The 21,555-nt window shown below is 40.0% G+C and overlaps 1 long non-coding RNA gene across 1 annotated transcript; it reads right to left on the minus strand.

Moving 5' to 3' along the window:
• Window positions 1–18,387: 18,387 nt before the first annotated feature.
• Window positions 18,388–19,106, minus strand: LOC149201112 (uncharacterized). Its single transcript, XR_016253857.1, has 2 exons — window positions 18,720–19,106; window positions 18,388–18,615 (listed from the first exon to the last, which is right to left on the minus strand). It is a non-coding gene; the product is annotated as an uncharacterized LOC149201112 (long non-coding RNA).
• Between the last annotated feature and the right edge of the window lie 2,449 nt (window positions 19,107–21,555).

Here is a 21,555-nt window from a genome sequence, read left to right on the forward strand (position 1 = left end):
TTGATCTACCAGTGAACGGCCAAATGCTCAAGTTGTTCTTCAGAGATGATATCTGATGCCATGGGGCATCTTTTGTATTGTATTTCTATCCCTACTCCTTGTCTTTTCAGCATTTCATTTCTGTTTTTTGGATTAGATTTACTTTTCATGTTATTAGATAGTCAATAAATGAAGAGCTTTTATCTTTCCTGTACTTAATGTATATGATGATTTTGGAATGGACGCTACTGATTTTCATTTGTGTGTTGTATGGATGTAGATTTTGGATTCTCACATTCCTACCAGTGCAGCAACGTGTCCCCAAGTAGAGCCAGATGTTGACCACTACTGGTCAACTGCCCATGCAGTACACCTCCTTTCTGTTGGCAGAGAGGGGTAGCTCCTGAGCGACATGTCCGTGCCAGCCTACAGTCATCGACAGCTTGATCATTTTTGTTGTAAACCCAGTCTGCATGTATAAGTTGTAAATAATCTAAGCAGATCAGAGTCATGTATGTAAAGTTGCCTAGGTGGACCTAACTTTCTAATGATGATCTGCGTCCCGGGAGGTTTTTCGTCTCACCGATCTACGATCGGCAGAGTTTTCCTTCAAACCTGACCCCAAAGCCGGGATGGATTTCGTCATCAGAACTTTAGGAGAGTCTTATATGTTAATCTGCTAGATTATAGTTGTGTCGCAGAACTGGGTGTTCTATGAGGGTCTGTATTAAGTGGGTTCATCCCTTTGAGATGTAAATTGTAAAAAATCATGATGAAATGTGTCTTGAGGGTTGAAAATGTTGTAAATCCCCTCATGAGTCCTAGGTCCTAGGTCCTAGGTGATGTTTCCGACGGCTTAGTTTGATGATCCATCTTAAAATGAATTAAAAATTTAAAAAATGAATAAAAATTAAAAAATTAAAAAATAAATAAAAAAATTAAAAATAATAATAATAATAATAATAAATTAAAAAAAAAAAACATAAAGCAAAAATCCTAAGCAATAAAATAATAATATTTTTGTGAATGCATGCAAAATAGCTTTTTTAAATAAAATCGACGAATGAGATTAAGGGATGTCTTAACCCTCATCGACGGTCGAGATCGCTTCAACATGGATCACCCAAAACTAGCCGTTGGGATCATTTCCTTTATATAGGGTCTTAGGGGGTCATTTTACATTTTTATCTGATCTGTGAGTCTGTACTGAAAAGCTCTCTTGTAATCTGATTTCTGGTTAATAAAAGAAGACTTTGGGGTCCAAATTGTGCTGGTGTTACTCTCTGGAATTGCTGTGAGATGTTTGTTTTTCTGCATATTTCGGTTTTCAGCAGTTAATAATAGCTGGTTTTCAGAGTATTGTGAGTACAGGTATCTTGCTCATGTGCTAGGGTTTGAATGTTGTAGGGTTTCTGGAATAATGGCAGGTATCTCCATTATTTCTTGAAATCTAGCAGCATTTCTTGCCCTCTTTACTGATGTTTGCTTGAGGTGTGCAGGAGATCTTTAGGTGAAGGGTATTTGTGGGCGTTTGGGGAAGTTCTGGGCTGAACCAGCTGACTCCCACAGGCTTTTCTTTGCAGAGCCTAGCTGGTTTTGGCCCTGGGTTAATCATTAAGAGTTTTATTTCCTGTTTTACATGAGAAAATTTTCTTTCTGCTTACGGCAAAGTTCAAAGTTTCTAAAATTCGAAAAATATTACTGCAATCATTGTTAAATTTGGTTGTACCAGAGCTATAAATTTTTGCGACTTTGGGTAATTTTTGAAAGGTTTATTGCAAAATTTTGTGTATATCTGCCAGATTGCTTTTCCTGCAGGATTACTAAGACAAAATCGTGAAAAGGGTTTTCTCTGGTATTGTGTTGATTGTCTGCCCATCTGCTGGGCTGGCTTTTGAGGGATTGAGTCCCACAAACCATGCACTGAAAGGAACATAGTCCAGTTAAGGGGTTTTTACTAAGCTTCGGAGGAAACGTTGTTCCGGAACAGAGATCAAGCAGATTGATTTAATATTCATAAGTATTTAAAAGACACAGGATATCTATCATCAGGTGAGGTTGCAGTTCAATCTTTCAGTGACCAGGTAATCTCTGCGTATCACTATCTCCAGGTATTTTTTAAATCGTTTCTGCTGCCGCCATTAGCTTTTCCAGTTTCGAGTATATTTGTTGAATCTGTGACTGGTCTGACTGTCATGGCCATTCCTATGCACCCACTACGTAAAGCAAAATAGAAAAGGGTTACGTTTGATCCGTTTGAAAGTTTCTCTGTCCACTTATATACTGTCACAGTTCTGGTATAGCTATCTGCGTTTGGCATCAGGGCAGCAAACAACAAGACCGTGCCCAGTCTCCTTTCACGAAAGCAAACAGCGGCTTCAAAGTTGCAGCTCGTTAATCAGACTCGGTCATTGCCATAGGCTATCATCACGTCTAAATCGGTTTTTCTCTCAGCTCAGCGTATGGATTGAGGTCAGTCGCCGGGTGCACCATGGCAAATGTGATCAGGTAAGTTCAACTACGTCCCGTGTTTCCATTCGACCCCGTTTGCTGAAAGAAACGTGTCTCAATTCTCTCTCTGGTATTAGAAATTGCAATAAACCCGTCTGCGTATTCTCCGTCAGGCTTAATATTCGGTTCCAAGTCTTGGTTGTGGTTTCGAATACGTTCGATCTGCTGCCATTAGCGTAGTCGTAGGGTTAGCATAGGTTGACTTTAATTAATTCCTTTGTTTTAGTTTAGATTTGTTAGGGTTTATTTTATTTAAATTTTCATATTTGTTTTAAAATCTTCATAGTTTATATATTGTTGTAGTTTCTTTTTTTTTATTTATTATTTTCATTTGGTTAATGTTTAGGATTTTTAAAAGTTTTAGATCTTAGATTTTTTTTTTTAAATATAATATAAAAAATAAAAAATAAAAAAAAGGGAAAAATAACAAAGAAATAGTTTAGTTCTAGATATATTCACTTAGATCTCTTTTTTATTTTATTTTTTTTAGATTTTGCTTAGTATAAAAAAATAAAAATAAAATAAAAAATAAAAAAAATAAAAAATTATTTTGATTAGCTCTTAAATTTAGATTTTAATTTTTTTTTCTTAGACTTAGGTTTTAGAGATTTTAAAATTTTAGATTTAATTTTTTATATTTTTATTTAAGTTTTCATTTAAAAAAAAAAAAAAAAAAAAAAAATTTGAAAAAGCATAAAAAGTTTCCTTTTTGTGGAGAGTTACTTTTACCACCTTCAGTTGCTTATCACTGCAATATCTTCCACGCTGAGATCTGAACACAAAATAGATATCTGGATTCACTGTTATTTAAAGCAATTTATTTCTCTTAGTTTGCTGGATATCGTTATTTGAAGAGCTTTGTGGTTTACTGGATATTTAAAGCATCACTCTCTTTGTCTGATAATAAATGATTGCTGTCCGTGGCTCATGTTCTTAGATCAACTAGCTAGTAATCATTTAGATCTTATAAGGCACTGGTCTGCTCAATTCATCAAATCATTTTAGTGCTTATCTAAATCGTGCATCTCGTCTCCCAGCCCAATTGTTTAGCAGTTGGCCTCCATCACCTTACAGAGTCTACCCCCCTTAGCCGCGGGAGACAGGCTTAAACGGAGAGACCGGGGATCAGAGTGACAGCCCCCGGTCTGAGCGTTGTCGTGTCAATCTGCGCAACAACAGGAGCCATCTAAAATAAAATCACTTGCTCATGAAACCCATTAAGCAAGGCTTACAAAAAGAATTTTATTTCCTTTATTACATCATTTACAAAAATCACAATTACATGTCATTATGAAGACCGAACCTAGTTACACTTTTCAACACTCCCTCTTAACTAGGGAGGTATTCATAATGGTACTTGGTCATTATCAATCTGAAGAATTTCTCATATGAAGAATTTGGATTTGTAACTCATTTGTACAGCATCATATCAACCAACATTGTTATATAGCAAGGCCTTGACTAACAACTCTATCTCTTCACAAGATCAGAGCACAATGCTAGCGAGAACAATGATTTATAGACATACTCATCATTATCTCTCTAGGAACATACCCCACCCGGTTTCACTCAGGATATGCTCCATAAGGACTATTCCTTTCTTGGACTCCCCAGTCCCAAAAGAATATCGGTCCTCCATGACTACTCTTTCATGGGATGCCCTATCTCATCCCCTAAGAGCATCGGATGCCAAATGATTACACAATCCTCCATTTTGTCTTCCCAAGTGAAGATCAGAACAACATGTCTATCACTCCTTTTTATACCAGGACGTTTTATTCCATTAAAGGAATGTACTCATTCCTATCACAGAGGAATGTACCTAAGCTTCCAGCTTAGGAATTTCCAAGTTTCTTCCAAGTAAGAAACTTCTTCTCAGGCTCCCTCTTAACCAGGGACCTATCGCAGCTCTTCATGTGGAGATCCTAAAACAATCAGCTGCATGAAGAGATCCTTTCTTCGATGTCATAAATTTCTTTTTCGTCAAGGAGTCTTCATCTTTGGGAACTTCTATATAGGGCACAGATCATCCATCACTTTATTCATGAGTTAGTCATGTCTTCAACTCATCAAAAAGTGATCCATCAGATTTTCCATCTAGATTTGAATTATGTCATTCTGCTTTCATGCCATATGCTCAGAGGGACATTACATCCTTCTATATGGTATGTTTGGAGGTCATTCACAGATCTTCCCTTTGACAGTCCTACATAAGCCCAACCAAATGTTAGTTCCAAAAAAATCAATGAACAATTCAAATTAGAATTACCTTTGTGATGATCTTTCACCATGACATCTTCCTGTAAGTATTAGCATCCTGCATGCAGATTGACACATCTCCCATAGATATTCAGTGTCAAGGGTCTCTATCTTTTTCCGACTTCCATCAAAGTCTTCACATCCTTCCAAAAGATCTTCTAGTCAAATCTTCTTGGACTTCGGATGTTGAATGTCTTCTACCTTCATTGCATATTATCATGATCCCTTCTTATCTTTTCACACACTTCATTCCCAGGGGCTTCCAATCAGAGTTCCTCAATCGTAGTCAACCACCTAATACTTCATAGGAGGACATATTATGTTGATTTTATCTAGTGTGACTCATGCCTTATGACATTCTTTCATAAGACGAGATTCATATCCTTTGATCATGCTTCTAAAAATAGAAGTAGTGATCCCTGTTACCTACAACCATACAAAATGACTTTATAATATTAAATACAAGCATACATACCTTATTTATCTTTAGGTCATCTAGGCTTCTTTCAGCAGCTTCCTTGATTGAAAAGATCTTCAACCCCTTGATCTGCTTCATCTCTCATATCATCATATCAACATCCCATGAACTCCACAAGTTGGAGTTTCTGATGAAACACTTGCTTCCTTCTAGATTGGTGAATCCTTCAATGAGGATTCCATCTCGCATATTCTTATTCAGCAGATGTTTCCCTTTTAAACTGATGTATGATGAGACTTGACCTGGATGACTTCTTCCTTCGATCTTTCAATGTGGTCACCAAGAGTTATATCCTTCAAAGTTGACTATCAGACAACTTCATGTTTCCTATAATGATGTCATGAGCCCTTGTTTCTAATGCTTCCATGATGCCACAATGCATCTTATTATTTATTATAGCCATATCCCATAAATAAGATTTAGAAGTTATGTCAAGCCCCTTTGAGAGGGAGACTATCTCAGACATAGCAGAGATTTCTTACTTCCTTTTTTCTTGGACTTCTTCTTTTCAGCTTCCTCCACTTCTTCGGCGATATGGGCTTCTTCTCTTCTCCTAATATTGTCCCTTTAAGACAATCTTTTTTGTAATGTCCATAGTCTTTACATCCATAGCAATGAATCTCAGCGATGCTCTTCTTTCTTTTCTAAGGCTCAGAATTTTCCAAACTTCCTTTCCTTCCAGCAAATGTTTGAGTCCTTAACCTTCAATACTTTTGCCCTCAACTTGTCTTCTTCTATCTTGCATAGAAATCACAAGTTGTCGAATGAGGTAACATTCTTATCCCCATGGATATCAATTCAAAGAAAGACCCAGTTGAGACTAGAGTGCAAGGGCAGTGTACTGTCAGGGGTATTATTTACTGGAGTGTAAATATCATGCATGCATCAGAGATTGATCCTGTTGTCACCTTCTCAAAAGAGAGTTCCAGTTGTGCCAAGAGGGCAAAAGAATAGAGATGTTTGGAGCTAGCCTCCAATCCATAGAAACACTCAAAGCCAAATCAGACACCATCCAATGGACAGTGCTCAGAACTAGCTTTCCAACGACATATGGAACTCCCCAAATGGACTCCAGAATCAAAAGTTGGAGCAGCTTGAAAGTTACCCTTGAAAACCAAAAAGCAAAGGAAAATGTTTAAGTTTAATCTTGGATCTCACAAATCGAAGTTTTCTAAAGCAGAAGCAGAGGAGCGCATTGGCAATCAGAAATCAACAATCGGCGATCGGAGATCTGGGGCGCATCGGCTTATCGATGATCGGAGGTCCGGGAGCATATCGCAAATCGCATATCGAAGGTCCCTGGCAGCAATGAGGCAAGCGGAGCAAAGAGAAAACTAGTGGTGTCACCGCTCACCGATATCGGAGATCGGAGGTTCCAACAATCCCGCATATCAGCAATCAACGAATTGGCGCGCCGGCAAGGTAACAACTCTAAAAATGTTGCGCAATGGAGAAGTTCTGATATGGTGTAAAATCACCAAGAGGGCCAAAAACATTTTAACAAAGGATTTTCGTGAAAAACCAAGTATCAACAAGCTTTTTCTCTCTCCTTCAGGGCGGCACATGGCAGAACACTATTAGATCCGATAAAGACACAGGGTAGCTGATGTCATCATGACATGGCAATATGGAGGACACATGGCATGTTGATCTGGCATTTTCAGGGGTCCTATGGGGGTATATCCAGGTGACATGTGTCACCACTCACAAGGTGACACGTGGCAAAGGATGACGTCATCTTGCAGATCAACAGTCAGAGGATGAGGAAAATCATTATATCAAGTTTAAACCTTCGATTTAAAAACTCCGATTGAAGGGCTCCGATAAGGGGGCTAGCCAATGGTCATAGGGAAGAGCGAAGAACCAAGAGCTAAGCAGGACAAACAATCCCGCATATCGGCGATCGCAAGTATCAAAAGGTACAAACAGAGACGATATTATGAGATTTCTGATTGCGATATCTCGGGTGGGCCTAATTGGCGTTCGGCGATCGCAAGTGTCAAAAGGAGCAAACAAATGCGATATTATGAAATTGTTGATTGCAATATCCCGGGTGGTCCAAACCGCATCGCACATCAAAGACCACAATGTTGGGGAGTAGGCACCAAAGACGAGCATTAGAAACCCCCGGTATGTGGGATTCTATGTAACAAAGGAAAAAAGACCCCCAAAGGGGGGTCCAGAGGCCCTAGCGCCCGAGGACTAAGCACCTGGTCATAGCCCCCGGTCACATGAAGCAAAAGGGGCTGAGGTGGATCGAAATTCCCCATCCCGTATGGACTTTTAATGGGAAATCCTGATGCGATAGCTCCGCGACAAGGTAATGCAGGACTTTAAAGGCGTGGTGGGTCGGCAGCTGAGGCATTTAAGAGAGGAGATGGAGCATTCAAAAAATCGGCATGGGATGACCCTGTAAGGCCCCTTGTGACATGAAACCGGGGTCGACACTAACAGAGTAAATGAAGACATGGAAACTTGGGAGGACTTGATGATCCAGCATGGTGCTCCATGCAGGGGGAAGACGAAGTACCGCCTCAGGTGACCTTTGCTTCTGTACTATGGCATGAAACCGATAGTTGACCACTCCCAGCTTTGAAGAATGAATGATTCGAGCAGTAAAGGCAAGCAACAACCTGAAGCAAAGGTGATCACAGGGATGGGCATGGAGATATTTTGTTGGCATTTTCATATGATTGTTGACTTGTTCTGTTATCCTATAATGTGTCGCCATTTAATGAGGCAATTAATCTGTTTTAATCGTTTTTTGGGCCACAGGGCCATCCGAGGCCGAGACAGTTAGTCGATCTGACAGTTGAGGCTCGCCTGAGATATTTTGTTGTAATTACTGTTCAATGCTCCCCTCTCCAGATAAATAGTGGGAAGCAATACTTCACAAAGGTTCAGGATCCTAAAGAAAGAACTACATGTTATTTTCGAGACTGTATGGCTTTATGATATGCATCTTTCAGAATATTAAGGAAATGGTGGTGATTCCTCCTTCGAGTACTACAGTATGTTACCCCTCTGTTAAATTCCATTATGTTCATGTTTCCTCTCTGATTTCAGGTAATCGTAGCTGCTAGAAATGTTTCATACATTCTTACAGATTCATTTGTATTGACTTGTTAATGCATGTGCCTGTATGGATCTTTGAGATTATATCTTTAAAATTGTGCTCCATGAATCATCGCACCCAATCCTCTTTCATCCATTGTCTGCCTGTAACTTAGATAAGTGTAGAATTCTTGATCCTTCAAGCTCTATGTGATGAGTGTAGAATTCTTGACGCTTCAAGCTCTATGTGATGAGTTATTCTATCTCCTTATCTTCTCTCATTGCTCTGCCAAAGCTTATTAAACTGTAGGTCCTTGAACTACTCGGCCTCCACTAATTTATACATATATTTTTGTGAGTTGTATATGTGAAGTACCAGAAATGCATGGCTTATGCCTTTAGATGAATGAACCAACCCATGTTGGTTAATATATATATATAAAGACATGTACAAAAACTTGGAGATTCTTTGAAGGCAATCTCTTATGATATACTAGCTTCTTTTCCAAGGGGTTTTTTCTGGAAGGTCTTACTAGTCCCTTTCCCAAGGCTCGCGTCATTGGTTGAAATTTCCATTGAATGAGCTACCTTGCCTCACTCAAACCTATCATAGAAATATCTATCACATGTGAGTAATACTAGGATTCCTCCCATCAGTGAAAATATGAGAAGAGTTGGGGACTTAGGTTGTGGTGATAGTGGGTCTTTGTCGCATGTGTTGTTGTGCCCTCTAGCTTTTGCCTCTTCACAAGGCCTACTAGTTTATGCAGCAACAAGACTAGCTCACACTCTCTTATAGCGGAAAAGAATTCAATGTGTGATGATGATAAAATGAAAAGAGTAAAGAAGCCCTGATTACAAGTTTAAGTGTTCCACAAGATAGAGGTTACAAGCCAACCTCGTAGCTCAAAAACCTAACAAAAGATGCCATAAATGCCCACACATGTGGGAGAAAGACGTCCTCAAGCATGATGTCATCCTCTAAATGAGCTCTAAATGCCACAAGTGTCATGTAGGCTAATGAGTGCTCCATACACCAAGATGTAGCTCCTAGATCATGGGCATGCCTCCATACCAAGACATCATAGCCATGGTGTCCAACGTCACCCTCCAAAGGGCGAGAGAGGTGACTTTGCACTCACTCACGCAAGCATTGGAGCTTAAAGGTGATGTGCAAGCCCTCCCTTGTCATCACAAGTATGACCATCTATCACAAGTGAGGAACACTTGGATTCCTCCCGTCAGTGAAAATCTGAGAAGAGTTGGGGACGTAGGTTGTGGTGACAGTGGGCCTTTGTCCCATGTTTTGTTGTGCCCTCTAGCTTTTGCCTCTTCACAAGGCCTACTAGTTTGTGTAGCAACAAGACTAGCTCACACTCTCTTATAGCGGAAAAGAATTCAATGTGTGATGATGATAAAATGAAAAGAGTAAAGAAGCCTTGATTACAAGTTTAAGTGTTCCACAAGATAGAGGTTATAAGCCAACCTCGTAGCTCAAAAACTAACAAAAGATGCCATAAATGCCCACACGTGTGGGAGAAAGACATCCTCAAGCATGAGTCATCCTCTAATGCTTTTTCTTTTGGCGTGTAGCTGATTTGGTTTGATGCTTCTCGTGATTGGTGCTAAATTTTTATATGTTTCATTTTCATTTGATGTAGGATTTGCAGTCATAGTACCCGGGATATCGCTTCCACCACTGATCTTTTCACCCACAGACCAACTGGTGAGTTCAGGGGCATCCTGTATTAAGGGCTAAATTAGCTAAAGGTATGGGACATAATTATTATGGAGAGCCCGCTTGGCCCAATGATCTTTCATATATTTTTCCAGTAAGTATAATCGATAAGTGAATTACGTTCTATACGGAAAGATACCAATTTTATCAAAATGATGAATAGAATATGACCTAGCTCTAAATGTCACACGTAAGTGTCATGTAGGCTAATGAGTGCTCCATACTCCAAGATGTAGCTCCTAGATCATGGGCATGCCTCTAAAGTGCCTCCATACCAAGACATCATAGCCATGGTGTCCAACGTCACCCTCCAAAGGGCGAGAGAGGTGACTTGGCACTCTCTCACACAAGCATTGGGGCTTAAAGGTGATGTGTAAGCCCTCCCTTGTCATCACAAGTATGACCATCATCATCTAGGCTCTGGAACAAATGATGCCCATCAAACAGTGTCAAGGCCATCCCAAGGGCATCCTAGGTCCACTAGGCACATCATCAATATCTCCAACACCAAGCTTCATGGGCTCAACATTTCAGCATTTGGGGGTACCTTGGAGTGTCAAGCATCATGTGGGGTCATCAAGTAGCCCAATGCTCTGCTCTAGATACGCAATGTTGCAGCAACAAGGTCATACTCTCTAGAGTCTAGAATGGATAAAACGACCTCTGCAATGTTGATGAGAAAGTAGGGCAATCATCTCAAGAGGCCTTTGTTTTTGTGATGAAAACCACCTGACAAAACCCTCTTAAGATCAAGTGAAAATCAACAATCGTTAGGTACAATAACCATAGATGCATTATAGTGGACCATACCTAATGTTGAGGGCACAATAATACTTCACACAAAGCTCACCTTCAAGTATCTAACTAGATTGAGTCTCATAAACAATTTATGTCATTATGTTAGGGATGGTTAGATGGATAACCCCTATTAGATGTTTCCAGCCCGAAAGGGGAAGTGACAGGTCTCAAGTTAGCCCATCAATCCATAGGTGTGTATAAAATGGTGGCAATGGAGTGGGAATGACTTCAGGGAAGGGTGCCATATCCAAGTGACTAGCTAATGGTGGTACAAATATCTTGAGTGTATAGATGTAAGGAGGGAGCAATCGTGGAGGCATGAGTTACCCATTTCCTCAACTTGTACTCTAGAGTGGACTTCTCACTTGTGTGGCATGTAAGGGCTCATGTAGGTTGCTTGTAAGGGCTTAGGCCCACATAGTATTTTTTTTTTTTTTACAAGAACGGTTATAGGATTTCATTAACTGCTTGGCTAAAGGCCACCCATTCAGTTACAAAAGGAGGAGCAATTTTCAACATGCCTTTCTACCAAGAGGGAAATGGCGCTTGCTCTTATCAGCTTCCTCTTTTTACAATTGTTAAAGTGCACTTTTGTTGCTAATTGTCCGAGCTGAAAGATACAAACGAACTGATGTAAAAGAAAGCAGTAAAACATGGCTCTTTACGGGATAGGTGCCCATAGAATTTCCTTATTTTTGAGAATAGTTCCAGCCTCTAAGTGTACTGCTTTGTTTGCCTCAATGTCTGCTGCTTTATTATTTGTTCTCAATACATGAAAATAATTCAGATGTAGGGACTTTGACATGCTTTTGATCTTTGTAATTAATCTTGCTAGCTGCAGATCTGCTGGGTTGGAGTTGGTCGCCACTGCTCTTATGATTACTTGGGAGTCTCCAAAGACATTTGCCTCCCAAATTCCCAGCTCTTTGAGGAAGTTTACACCTTGGAAGAGGGCCAACGCCTCAGCTTGTATGCTAGAGGAATGGCCTAATCCCCAAGCGAAATTGTGTGGAGATGTGTTGTCTGGCATATTAATGTGTCCACCAGCACCGGCCTTTCCTGGATTCCCTTTTGCTGCCCCATCAAAGAATAGGGAGGGAATTGGTTGATTGGACAGCCATTCCTGAAAATCTTCTTCATTTTTCCTAATTTGCCAATCTTCGAGAATCGGAGGAGAGCTTCTTGGCTTGTGAAAATTAAACTTAAGGACAGATCCCAGGTCTCTATCTTGTTGGCTGAGATTTGAGTCATCTCCTTTGTCTTCCAGCCACTCGGTTCGCTGGCATTTCACTGAGTTGGCTACTATTCTATGGTCTTGATCCTTGCTCTGGAATATCTCTATGTTCCTTTCCAACCAAACATGCCAACTGATGAATTTTGGCAGTGCACTCCTAGTTGTTCTGACCGTTTTGTTTTTTGGTTGTGCGCCTGGATATCTGGCCATCCAACCCCTGAACAAATCCTGAACAGAAGTAGGAAAAATGAAATCATAATTCCAAGGATCCAGCAGCTCCTGCCAAATAGAGATTGATAATTTGCATTCGATCATGAGATGGAGGGCAATTTCTGAGTTCTCCTTGCAAAGAATGCATCTGGAAGGCCTATTGATGCCTCTTTTCTGGAGTCTGTCCTCAGTGAAGATTTTTTGGTGGCGAGAATCCAACAGAAATGATCTATTTTAGGAATTGAGGGGAAATTCCATATGCCTACCAAAGGGGCAGGGGTGGGAGGCACGTGGGGACGTTCAAGACACTTAGAGTATCCCTGAGAGACTGTATATCCTGCCCGGTTTTTTCCCCAACCTCTCACGTCCTGCCTGCGCGCGTGGATAGGGGCCAGCCCATGTAAGAGGTTGCTGAGCGATGCCAACTCAGGTTGCAAGGCGATGGGCACAGGGAGGTGTTTCCATCTCGCCCAGGTATCCTCCGTCCATATCGATAGGTCCCACAGGGTGTGGACGTTTGCTGCAACTAGCCAGTTCTTTAACTTTGTAAAATCTCTCAATTCTTCCAGCGGAGGTCGATCCAGAATTTTGTCACTCCACAGCTGAATTCGTTTGCCATTTCCAGGAATCCAGTGAGAGTAGTTTTTTATCATCGGACCAATTCTGTTAATGAACGTGCTGAAAGGAGTTCTGAGTTGGTTTTTAGGCTAATCCAAACATCTGAGCCTCATTCCTCTGAAATATTTTCTCCACAATGCAATCTGTGCCCAGTTTGGATTAGGAGCAATGATTTTCCAAATTAATTTGGCTCCCATGGCTAGATTTTGAGCTCTGAGGTCTTTAAAATTCAATCCCCCTTCAAAATTTGGTTTGGTGAAATTTCCCAATTGATTAGGGAAAATCTCTTGTCGTTTTGTTTGCCTCCTTTCCAGAAGAATTGCCTGATTAGTTCCTCCATCTTTTTGATGATTCCCACAGGTGCCAGGAGGACAGAGAATTTGAAAATCGGAAGACTACTGAGAACTGCCTTGATGAGCACTGCTTTGCCTACGATGTTGAGCCAAGAGGATACCCAGGCTTGCATCTTTGCTTTGAATTTGTCTAACTGAAGTTACCAGTCTTTGCTTGATGCCCTCTTGTTGAAGATTGGCAGACTAAGATATTTGAATGAGGACCAAGTAGTGGAGGCTGCAAATCCAAGGCATCTGGCTATGGAGTTTGCAGTAGAAGCAGGGATGTTCCAACAGTATATCTGACATTTACCCTTGTTTAACACACTGCCTAAGACCTTACAGAAGTCGTCCAGAACTACTTTGGATTTAATAGCTGAATGCGGTGTAGCAGCTCCTAGCAGTAGAGTATCATCGGCAAAGAGGGCATGATTGATGCGTTTCACCCCTCTTGCAATGCACAGGCCAACAATGTCCTGTTCTTGCTGCTTTTTATTCAGATAGAAACTGAGAACATGACGAATAGGGGAGGTGAAAGAGGACACCCCTGCCTCAGCCCTCTAGAGGCTTTGAAGAATTCAGCGGCCCTTCCATTCACCAGAGGGGCAATCCAAGGCTCCGATATGCAAGCTTTTATCCACTTTATGAGGCTTTGCCCGAATCCCAATTTATACATTACATCAAACAAAAACCTATGTCTAACACGGTCAAAGGCATTAGCTAGATCTAATTTAATAACCATACCTTTTTCCTTTCGGTGTTGGCTGGAATGGATTGCCTCTTGCACCAGCACGAAGTTGTCCACCAGCTGCCTGCCCTGAATGAATCCACCTTGATTGTCCGGAATGATTTTAGGGAGAAATCTTTTCAGCTTGTTTGCTATCACTTTGGTGATCACTTTGTACCCAATATTATATAATGAAATTGGGTGAAATCTATTGAAAGAGTTTGCACCTTTTTCCTTGGGGATGAGGGTGAGAAATGCCAAATTTGTGCAGCCCCCAATCTTCTGACAGTCCTAGGATTTCTGAATCATTTTGAGGAATTCCTTCTCAACTATCTGCCAACAGGTTTGTAAAAATCTTGGCGTGAAACCGTCCGGTCCCGAAGCTTTATCGAGATCCATTGCGAAGAGGGCCTCCTTGATTTCCTTATGCGTGATTTTGCTTTCTAGGACCTTATTCATCTTGGGAGTGATGAGGCTAGGGACAGCGTCCAGCAAGCTATCATTTTGCTTAGCTCCTCTTTTTCCTTGTACAGCTTCTCAAAATGATCTGAGGCTGCCTTTTTTATGCTTGCAAAGTCCTTCAGAACGTAGTTTCCTTCTTTTATTTCGATGATGGAGTTTCGTCCTTTCCTAGCTTGTGCTTGTTTATGAAAGAAAGAGGAGTTTCTATCGCCAGATTTGAGCCAAAGACTTCTAGAGTTGAGCCTCCAGTACTCCTCTTCTGCCAGGCATGCCTTATGGAAATTTTTCTGAAGCTTGGCCTCCTTTTCCAATTCCTCTTTAGTGATTTCAGCCGTTTCAAGATGGAGATGCTGGCTTTCTAGATCGATTTGAGATTTTTTCCTTTCCGCAGCAGGGTTGGGCAGGGTCTTAGCCCAATTTTTTAGCATGACTTTAACTCTTTTGAGTTTTTCCTCCCACACAAAGAAGGCGGATCCCTTGACTGGGTCCTTCCAGTAGTCTCTAACCTTGGCCATAAAGTCTGCCTCTTTGATCCTGAGAGAGCTGAACCTGAATGGAATAGGCCCTAGATCCTTGGGGGTCAGCAGTTCCAAGCTAATAGGCTTGTGATCTGATATGCTGCTGTGAAGGATGTGCGATCTAGCTTCTAATCCTAGAAGCAGGAAGGAACTTTCCACCAAAAATCTGTCCAGTCTTGCAGCTATGTGACCCGGGCCAACCCTCTTGTTTGAACACGTGTACTTGCCAGTAGTCGGCTTAATGTCTATCAGATCCCAATCCTGCATGAGATCTTCCACTGATTCTCTTGCCGGATCTCTGACAATACTGCCTCCTCTTTTTTCTGACGAGAGGAGGGTGAGGTTGAGGTCTCCGGCTATGATAATGTTCTCCAAATTTTCCAGATCTGCCAAGTTGTTGATGGAGTCCCAACATAGTTTCTTTTCACCTGCATTGTTAGGAGCATATACATTGACCAAACTAATAGTTTCCTTAGATTCTAAGTGCTGCAATTTTAACAAAATCCAATGAGTGTTCAGGGACACAGAGATTAGAGAGAACTTATTTGGATTCCAGAGCGACCCAAGTCCTCCCGATGCTCCACGGGCAGAGGTTGCATGCGCTCCGTCTTTTTTCCAAAACTTTATGTTTGCTTGGAGGAAGGCTGAATCCTCCAATTTAGTCTCCTAGATGAGAAGAATGTCCGGGGCTTCCAGTCTTATTAGACTATTCATTGCTTCTTCCTTGGCTTTGGAGCCCATTCCCCTACAATTCCAGGAGACTATCTTCATCATTTACTTTTGTTGTGATGAGCTCCTTTGGAGCTCTGGGTTTGGATCCTCTTCATCTTCGGGATTTTTGCTAGGAGTTTCTCTAGCGTTGGCTAGCTGCCCTGAAGCTTGTCTTTGTATGTTTCTTGATCTCTTTTTTACTTTGTTGACATTCGTCCTCTTGTGGATCTTCTGGGGGTAGACTGCGAATCCCCTATTTCCCCTTCTTCCTCCGATTCCTCGGACTCTTGGGTTTCCTCCTCTTGTTCTGACATCTTCCCTTTGGGTCCCTATGGTACGCTTTTGGATTTAGGAGGAGAGACTTCTTTCGGAATTTCTATCTCCTGCGTATTCATGATTTCAGATCCAAGGATCTCAAATTTGTTCCCTTGGCTTTCCATGGGCGGATGCTGAGCAAGGCCCGTTTGGGGGGCTCTAGCATTAACATTTGCATTCTTCCTGAAAGACGTTTTGGGTCTTTTTGCCTGATTCCATCCTTCTTCCTTCCCTTTTTCCTCTACCCCTTTGGACGGGCAATCTCTAGCAAAGTGCCCGTAGACTTGACACTTCCGGCATTTGAACGGCAGTTGTTCATAGTCCAGCTTCTGAACAGGCGTCCAAGGACCTACCCTTATTTTGATGGCTTCTGGTAATCCGACCTCCAGATCTACCTCCACACAAATTCTGGCGCAATCGTACTGATCCTTGCTATTGGCCTTGTCTATGAATTTCCCAAGAGTGTTTCCGATATTGCTTCAGAGAGTCCCAGTTCCAACAGTGAACGGGGAGATTGGGGAGCCTTACCCATACCGGGACCGCAAAGGGCACATCCACCGCCGGATCGAAGTCTAGCGTCCATTTATTTAAGTACAGCCCTTGAGGACCCATGAAGTAGGGCCCATTTCTGAAAATGAGATCCTTGTCCTCTTTTTCTGAGAATTCAAATAGGAAGTATCCTCTTCCGAGGAAGTAAGATGTTACCTTGTCCTTGATCAGCGGAGCCCAGTTTCTAGCAACCCAGTTCTCTGTTGATTTCGGGGAGGGCCAGAGACCTGTAAACTGACCTACCAGTGCACGATCCGCCAGAGATAATGCTACTTGAATTGGGCCTTCAGGAGGAAGGGCGATCTCGGGGATATCTTCTAGTCTTTTCATGAACTTGGCAGCTTCCACAACTTTCTTCTTGGGCAGAGAGGCCAGCAAGGATCTGAAGGCCTCAACGGCGGAAGGCGGAGAAGGGGAGGAAGACCCCTGGGGGGAGCCGGCTCCTCCATGGAGGGCCAGCAGATCAAACCCTAGCCGACTGTAGCCAGTAGATTGAGCCCTCGACGGAACCACCCGCAAGGATCGGAGAATGCAGATAGCGGGCGCGCGCGCAGCCTTCAAATTTTGCGGGGTGCGGATCTCGCAGGAAACAGAGCCGAGCGAGCGCGCGCAGCAAGGAGCAGAGCCGTCAATAATTAGGCCCACATAGTATTGTTGCCCCCCCCTTACCTTTCACATAAATATAGAAAGGAGATAGTTTTTCCATAACATATTCATTCACTCACATTATGACTAAGATAAGAAAGCACTCTCTTGCTCTCTCTCTCTCCCTCTCTCTTCACTTGTACATGTATTTTCTCTTTCTCTTGATGCGCTAGGATTTCTTGGTCTTCTTTGAGTTTCTTGGAGCATCTCAAAGTTCTAGGGCTAGGGTTTATCCTTTGGAGATTGGAGATAAGAGTTTTACGAGAAAACCCTAAGGTGGATTTGTGAAGAAGAAGAGAAGAGGACACCTTGCATCGAAGGTTGTGTTGGAGAGATTCCTGCACTTCGATTTTCTTGGTTGAGCTAGGGTTTGTTGATTTACCATAGCTAGGGCTTTTTGGATAGTTGGAGTTTTTGTACTAGCATTGAGAGAAGATTATGACATGTACTTGCACTTCATCTTGAGCTTATATATGAAGTTTTCAACTGTGAACAACTTGTGTCGTTTTCAAATTTGAATTTCAGCTATACATGTTCTTTATGCTTTGCTATTTACAGTCATTTATGTCTTGCTGATTGGACATAAACAAAAAGACAGATTGTTACGTGATTTGACATCTAAAGAAGAATATAAGGGGTTGATTCTACATTTGTTATACCGCTGTAGAAGTGCATTTTTAGATCTGATTATTGGTTGATAAGTTGTCCTAAAAGGAGCTAAAACTTATCTCTTTGTTTGGTATTTTTTCTCCTTGAATCACCAAGAAGTTTGCAGTTGTTTGAAGTGAATTATTGTGCTAGTTCTACTGCTGTTGTATAACCTAATTTACAGCCGTCCTAAACGCTCAAAATCTAGGGCTAAAATCTGGGAAACCTTCTAGGAAGAAAGCGAAATTTCAGCTTTGCATTAATTTTGGTGCATGAAATTTCCACGCTTAGATTGATGATCAAAGGTAATTTTACTAGTTCATGTAGCATTTGAGCCATATTATCGACGCTTGTGTTGGCCAACCTTGTGGCCACCATTTTTTCTTTAATGATGCCCTGCCTGTACATATCTACGAACTTCAATAGTTCAAAAACGAAGATCATAGGACGAAGAAATGCTTTGAGATTTCTAGTCAGTAGTTAATCCTATTGCCTTGAGCCTAACACCAAGTGATTTATTAATGTTGGTTGAAAAGATGAATCGGGTTAGTCAGGACTCAGTGGGTGGTAAGATTGCGAATTGCATGTGTTACAAGTAAATACCGTAAATTCCCATGTGATTTCTACAGCGTTTGATCTTCTCGGCTATGAACCTTTGTTAAACCGAGATGTGCCCAAGGAACCATGGCTAAAGTGTAATGCAGCCCAGGAACCCGTGTTACTTCATGATGAGGACCAAGAAGGGCAAATTGCCTCAGAAATTATGGTTAGGCCATATTGAACGCGAACTATACTGAGAAATCCAATGAGAAGTGCGAGGATTGGCTAACTGGCACACATGTAAAACCAAATTGTAATCAGAGAAACCGTAATAAGCAGTGCACTGCTTATGCAGTTTTCAGATTTTTGTAAAAGCGTAGAAAGAAATATTACCTATTGCACCAACAGTGATCTGCCATGAAAGCTCTGAGGAGATGGGTTCAGCCACTGACACTGCTTCATTCACTATTGAAGCTCTGGCTGTGAACACTTTTCTGGTTGGTGGGCATGTGCCTAGCAAAGACTTCTTTCTAAACCTTAAACGACTTTTTGAGCTGTTTTCGAAATCAATGGCAGAAATCAGAGGGTTTGAGATTTTATGCTCCATCTTCGCCTCCCATTTGAAATTGTGAAAGACTTCCCCTTCATTTTATTGCTGCACTGCATAGTGCTGTAATGTTCTCGACCATAAAATTTCATTCAATTTCTGATTAGCCACATCAGTAAAATGTGGTCTATACTTGGCCGTTTATATATTCAATACTATTCTTCACTGATTTGCAATTTCAAATATCGATTTCGCAATGGACATTTTTTCATGAAACGCTTTTCTATTTTGAGCTTTCTAATTTATTAATTTAACGCACTTGCATTCATGTGGTCATTTCCATGTTAATGATTTTGAGGTTTTGATTTATTATAATTGCAAAATGGATTTTATATTGTTTTTTATTTTGGTTAAAAAGTTTTTACTTTCAATTAGTTTTTTAAGTTTATTAAAATTTTGAAAATATTTTCAATTAGTTTTTTTATTTTCAATTAATTTTTTAAATTTATTAAAAGTTTGAAAAAAAAAAAATATTACACCGAATAAATGGTTTATTGAGTCATCTCTGCTTCTAATTTCAAGTTTCATTTTCTTTTTTTGTTGTGGCGTTTTTTTTATATTAGAGTCGTAGTCTTTCGGGGAGTTGTGGAGTCTATGCGAATTTTTTGGATTTTTCTTTGCCATGGGCGCCTTGTTCCGCAGAGTTGTGGAGTCTATGCGAATTTTTGGGATTCTTTCTTTGCCATGGGCGCCTTGTTTCAAGGTCTTCTGCTCGGGGTTCCTTGTATTGTTGGTCAGTTTCTTTCACTATCTTCGACTTTGGCTTTTTGTTGGTGTGTAGGGGTTTATTCGGCTTGGTGGACAACATTGGTCATTCTGGGCTTTGTAGCCCGATTTTTTCTTTGTTCCTCGGTTTGGTGCTTTTGTTGCTTTTGGGTTGTTCGACCCTACATTTTGTGGCTAATTTCAGGGTTTTATTGCAGGTCGTAGTTTCTTACATCACTGAGTCGGTCTCGCTAGCATTGGTTTGGGGGTCGTCATTGTTTCCTTCAAGGCATTGTAGCCCTATTCCTGGGTATTGTTAGTGGGTCTTTATGCCTTTTATTTTAAGAACGTTTTTAGACCTGCTTTTTCTTACTTTGTAACATGGGGTCTATGTTCTTTTGTGGATCGTAGGATTTTTAATTGTTGGCAGTCGGGATTGGGTTTTCTATTTGTGGTTCCCGGAGTCAGTTTTTCAAGCTAGCCCTTTCGGTTTTTGTTTGGGCTATACCTAGTGTTCTCTGCAAGGTTGGGTATCTTTGAGGGGTCTGTGCACCCTATATCTTGATTTCAATCATATGTAATATGGGGATTATTCTAGCACATATGTTATATGCAAGATTATATAAAAATATTTTTATGTTAAAGAAAGTTGTTGTTTTTTCTTTCCCAAAAAACACTATTTATTTTGAAAATTAAAATAATAAAAAAAAAAAATGTAAATTATTTTATTATTATTATTATTATCCAATTTTAAGGTCACAGCCAAACCAAACACCAAATTGGTGTATGAGACCCCTTGTTTGTGGGACAAGGGACCCACCTCCACGCAATGATTTGACTACTAAGTCTACGAAAGCATACATACTCTACCCCCTCTGGTTTTAAACCTGTGGCCTCTAAGGAGGAAGCACATGCTCTTAACCATTGGGCCCACTATTATAGACGACTATTTTTATGTGGTTTTAAATCAAATTGTCAAATATAAAAATTATATTAAATATATATATATATGGATATATAGCAAGTGTAATAATAATTTAGGTTTTGTTACAATACTATGGGCCAATACCATGGCTTATCAATACCACATGCCCAAAAACCATAACTCATTTCAAAATCAAAATATTTTATAAATATTTTATTTTAATTTAATTTTATAACATTTTTTCAATTAAAATTTAATATTTACAATGTAACAAGGATATTTACCCCATTTATATTATAACTCATAGATATTATAGATATTATTAACGTGTAAATAGGCTTGGTTACAATACTATGAGCTAGCATCATGGCTTATCAATACCACTTGCCCAAAAACCATAATTCGTTTCAAAATCAAAATCAAAGTATTCTATTTTAATTTTATTTTTATACATGTGAAATGTATATTGCTTTTTATTTTGACAAAAAAAAGTGACTTTTAGTTAGTTTTGAAAAATTTAAATAGATTTTATGAAATTTATTAACCTTTTATTATATTATATTAATTTAAAATTATTTATATAATCATTATTATTTAAAATTATTAATTAGTTTTTGCATTAAAAAAAAATCCTAAATAGCAAAATTGCATATTATATATGTTAATTTTAAAATTATTAATTAGTTTTTACATAAAATGCTAATATTGATAGCAAAATTGTATATTATACATATTAATTTTACATTTATGTAATATTTACCTCTCATAATTTAAAATTTATTAATTTATTATGCATATTAATTATGCACTTGATGTATTTCATCTATGTGCCTATTTCCATATTAATGATTTTGAGATTTCTAATTTATTAATTTATTACACATATTAATTATGCACTTGATGTATTTCATCTATGTGCCTATTCCCATATTATTGATTTTGATTTATTTATTGCTTTTGTGGTAACATTTCAATTCAATATGTTAAGTTGG

Source organism: Pinus tabuliformis, chromosome 2_1 (assembly GCF_031772625.1).
Source record: "Pinus tabuliformis cultivar Carrire ecotype Pingquan chromosome 2_1, CPIR1, whole genome shotgun sequence".
Classification (NCBI taxonomy): Eukaryota; Viridiplantae; Streptophyta; class Pinopsida; order Pinales; family Pinaceae; genus Pinus; species Pinus tabuliformis.